Source organism: Castor canadensis, chromosome 9 (assembly GCF_047511655.1).
Source record: "Castor canadensis chromosome 9, mCasCan1.hap1v2, whole genome shotgun sequence".
NCBI lineage: Eukaryota > Metazoa > Chordata > Mammalia > Rodentia > Castoridae > Castor > Castor canadensis.
Window position 1 is genome coordinate 73,167,410 of NC_133394.1, and position 4,952 is coordinate 73,172,361.

General features: G+C 35.6%; 1 non-coding gene across 1 annotated transcript; it reads left to right on the forward strand.

Annotated features, from left to right (window-relative positions):
- Nucleotides 1-4,177: 4,177 nt before the first annotated feature.
- On the forward strand, nt 4,178-4,341 carry LOC141411065 (U1 spliceosomal RNA). The gene has a single exon (XR_012435925.1). It is a non-coding gene; the product is annotated as a U1 spliceosomal RNA (small nuclear RNA).
- The last annotated feature ends 611 nt before the right edge of the window (nt 4,342-4,952 follow it).

The following is a 4,952-nucleotide window of genomic DNA, read 5'->3' on the forward strand; positions in this document are numbered from 1 at the left end:
TTTTTCTCTCTTACAGATTTCAATATTTTTTCTCTATTCTCTATGCTTGTTGTTTTAATGATAATATGTCATGGCATAGTTTAATTTTGGTCAAGTCTGTTTGGTGTCCTGGAGGCTTCCTGTAACTGAATGGGCATAGTTTTCTCTAGATTTGGGAAATTTTCCATTATCATTATGTTGAACATATTATGCATCCCTTTTGCTTGCACATCTTCTCCTTCTTCAATGTCCATGATTCTCAGGTTAGGTCTTTTGATGGAGTTGGTGAGATGTTGCATAGTCCTTTTACAGGTCTTAAGTTGTTTGACTAACAGCTCTTCAGTTTTTCCTTCAATTTCCATTTTTTTCTTCAAGTTCTGAGATTCAGTCTTTCACTTGTTCTAGTCTGCTGGAGTGGCCTTCCATTGTGTTTTGTGTTTTTGTGTCATTCTTTTTTCTGAGGTTTTCCATGTCAAGGGTCACTTACTCTTTACTAGTGTCTATTTTTGTCTCTAATTAATTTATCTCCCTATATACAGTGCTCGTGTTCTCTGTTTCACTTTGGTTTTTTGGGGGGCTCCTATGATTTCATTTATTTGTTCCTGTGTCTTCTTGTATTTTTTACATTTGGTGCCTTGAAACTTCTTGATTGCCTCTTGTACATTTTGGTTAACCATGTCAAGTATTATCTCCATAAAATTTTCTCTGATTACTTGCAGGATATCTTATTTAAGAGTGTTCTTGTGGACATTGTTGTGTTCCTTGGTGTCACTTATCTTTGTTTTGTTGGAGTCAGGATCTGGATATCCATTCTCTTCATTTCGCTCTGAATCCTGTATTAAATCATTTTTTGGTGGGAATGATTTCTATTCCTTTTTCTTCTTCCCATGATTCCTGCTAGTATTGTATAACTGTTGTTGATAGGCTAGTTGGTCATATGTTTTCTTTTCCATGGTTAAATTTTGGTTTGTGGCAGTACTGGATATTTAGCTAATAGTGTGTGTATGCTGTTTTTGTCTCTGGTTTGGGTGTAATTTAGTATTAACTAATTCACAGTGATAAAATAAAACAACAACAATAACAAGAAAATAAACAAAATCAAAAACAAATAAACAAAAAACTGAAAGAAATCAACTGGGAGAGATGAGCAATTAAACAAGAAACAAACAAATAAACAAGCAAACAAAAACTCCAGGTTCAGGATCAATAGAATTTCAGTCTTAGTTGAAGTTCTGGTGTTACTCCTGTTAGTCCTGGTGTTAGTATTTAAGCAGAAGCTCTGTTATAGTCCTGCCTGATGGTTGGCCTGTTGGTAGTGCTTTTTTTTTTCTCTGTCTTTCAACAGCTGGTGTTTGGTCAGCTTCTCTCTCAGTGAGGTATGGGAGCTCTGCATTCTACTAGTTGTCCTACTTTGGAGTTGACTTATCTCTGTGCTTGTTTATTAGGGGCTTGTGTCTTGGTCTCATCCCCTTTCCCTGAGGCAAAGGCAAGGTAAGTGACCAGTCTGCTGGCTGCTGCTGTCAGCATATTGTGATGATTCACTGTTTGTTCCTCAATGCTGAAGAGTCATCTGACTATGGGTGCCCAGGACCTGAGCCCTGTAGTCTGCCAGCTTCGCTTCTTCCCTACTTCAGGCAGAGGCCTATCACATGCCTGCTTTTGGCCCTCCTGTCATTTGTTTACCGAGGGTTCATGTGAGTTCAGATCCTTGCCCCTCCCACCTTCTCCAGTGTGCTCTCAGCAACCCCTGCCCCCTCAGCTCTCTTGTCATTTCTGTTGTTTTCTCAGTTTTGTTTTGTGGGGGAACCAGCCAATCAAAGGGGTTGTGCTGGTTTATCTCAGGGGTGGCTGAGGGATAATATGTGACACTTGGCTCTCACCTGTTTGGTCTGCCAAGGGTCTCCCAAGAAGTTTGGAGTTGGCCCACAGTGTCCCGCCTCTTCTCTCAGTATATCATGGTGTGGAGAAGCCTTCCATGGGCTATGGATTCAGGGTGCCAAAGTTTCATCTCTCCATGCTGCTTCAACTCCACCATGCAAGGTTCCAGCATCTCAGCAAAGTTTCTGATTAATAGAGCTCACAGTATCTGCATGTGTGTCCCAGTCACCATTTTGGACCTCTATGAGTCATCTTTTTGATTTTCCTTATTTTTTGAGAAATTCAATTATTCTTTTATGTTTCTCCAGTGCTAGTTTCCTCTTTTGGGCTCTTAAATATGTAGCCTCTTCTCTGTTACACAAACTCTTATTCATGAGGCATTATGGAGTAAATTTCTATTCCTCAACAATCTTGCTGCTATCACCAGGAAATAAATTTTACTTTATAGGATTTCTTTCTGTCTATTACCCTTCTCTTTTTAAATACAACTTTCAACTTTGCCCATAATGCCTTGTGATGCTGTATTGGTAGCAAGCATTTAACAGCCGCCATTCTAAAACCAACATGTTTAGAAATTTGTTGGTGATGAACATTGTTCCCTTCTGAGCAATATCCCTGTGTTTCATTGGATTTCCTTCTTTTACCATTTTCATGTAAAACCACAATTCATTTTTGCACATAATACATTATTATACTATATGGGAAGGAAGAATGAAAGTACAATTCTAAAGTAGCTATGTTAGAAGATTAAACATGACGCACTGAATTCTTCTCTGTGAAATAAGTCTTGGCTTCATAGGATTTCTTTCTATCATCATTTATATTTCAAAGCAACATTCAGCTTTATTCATAATTCCCCTTGCCCTATGTGAAGGAAGTTTGTAACTGCCAGCATAAAGTTGCTTAAGTAGAAGAATGATGATACCTAACAATGTTCCACTCTAGGAATTAAGTCTATGCTTCTAGGAATTCTTTGTGTATATCAGTGTTTCATTTTAATTCAAGATTTAGCTTAGTTCATAATGATCTGTGATGGTAAATGGGAAAAAAGCTTGTTACTTATATTCTAAAGCCAATGATTCACAACATTTCATACTGAGAAGTTATTTTGTTTTACATAACATTACTGTGTCCTTCACCATTTTCATTTCTTTCAATGCATAAGTTAAAAAATAAAATTGAAGAGTTGAACTCATAGAAATAGAGTAGAATAATGATAAAGAGGGATGATTTTTTCCTTTATTGTATTTTATAAATTTGTGTTTATATTTCTATTCACTTTGGAATAATTTTATGTTTCCTTCGAATTATCCTCTGACATTTTATTTATATAGAAATTCATTGTTAGCTTACAAACATTTGTGGATTTTCTTGATGTTTTATCTTTTTTGAATTTGAATATAATTGTGTGTTTTCAGAGAATACACTTTGTCTTTGTTCTATCAGTTAATGAGAAAAGGATGCTAAAAATATCAATTATGATTGTGGGTTTATTTATTTCCAATCTAATTCTTGTATTTAGAGCTCATTTATTTAGATTGTGTTAGTATGAAATTCACATTGAGGATTATCTCTTCTCAATGGCTTTGCATTTCCACATTTATGTTCTTTTTATCTAAGTAAAATCTTGTCTACTTTGTCTGATACTAACATTATTCCACCAGCTTCTTAGCTTTGTTTTTAAAGTGCATGTTAGTTTAAAATTGGTAATTGTTAAAGATCCTAGAGTATGTTCAGTAATAAATAAGTGGGAAAATAAATAAATTCATAATTTCCACTGGTAACTTTATTTGACATAAACCAATGTACATTTTACCAACTTGATATACTATTCTCCCTCACAAAAGCCATTTTGCTTATAGGACATATTCTCTTGCATTTTCTGAATCTTGAATGATTTTCAGCATTATTACTTCTTTGCATGACCTTCCCTACAAGAGCAGACTGTCCTTTCTCTAAGCTTCTATAGTTCCTGCCAGTTCTCTCATTTATCCTTGCCATCAGCTGCCTTATAATGCAAGGTAGGCTTTTGTTTCTTTATGCTTCTCCCTAAACCACATACTACTTTCATTTCTTTTCTTTTCTCAGCACTGGGGTTTTAACTTATAGACTCTACTACCTGAACCATACCCCAATCCCTATTTGCTTTAGTTATTTTTTAAGTAGTCTCTCCCAGTATCAGCCTGAAACTAGGTTTCTACTACTTATGGCCTCAGCATAGCTTGGATCACAAGCACACTCTACCACACCCATCTTATTGATTAAGATGGTTATCTCAATGATTTTTTTGCCAGGGCTGACCTGGAATCAAGAGACTGCTATACTTACCTGACAGGGGAGATACCATGATCATGAAGGTGGTTTACCCAAGGTGAGACTTATCCATTGCACTCCAGATGTGCTGATCCCTGTGATTTCCCCAAATGTGGGAAACTTGACTGCCTAATTTGTGGTAATGTGGTATTGCATTTGTGTTCTCCTCTGTGGGAAAAAAAAGAGAGACTGTTGATCCCTGTATCCCAAGTAACTAGGATTTCAGTAATAAGCCTCCCCACTTGGCCTCTATTTTCTTTCTATTTTTTAGTTACTCACTTTTTACATAAGAGGAACCTGAGAGATAACTATAGTATATACTTTGCTCTAAAACCATAAACTGATGAGAATTTTAGTCAGAAATTTTACCAATGTGGTTTAGTTATGAAGTAACTATGCATGTGTAGGATCCATTATTCATTTTTTTTTACAAATATAGAAGCAACTTCTAACTCTGTAGGTCATTGACAAGATAGTTTGGAATAGGTGTTCTGTTTGTTCTATTAATTTGGTGATGCTTAAATAGTCTGTATAAACTGATACAGCATTAGCCCTTCATAACTACTACAAGCATGCTTAAGTAAAAGAATGATAACCTATATAAATACCATTATACCAGTACAATTCTACATGGCAAAATATCTACTCATTTCTCCAATGATTAACAAAGTCTGGTGTCTTCATGAGTATCACTAAAAAAAAAAAAAACAAATTGGATAATAGAAATATTCCCTTTAGTTGTATTGCTGAAATTTAAATTCTTATTTAATGTCACAAATAAG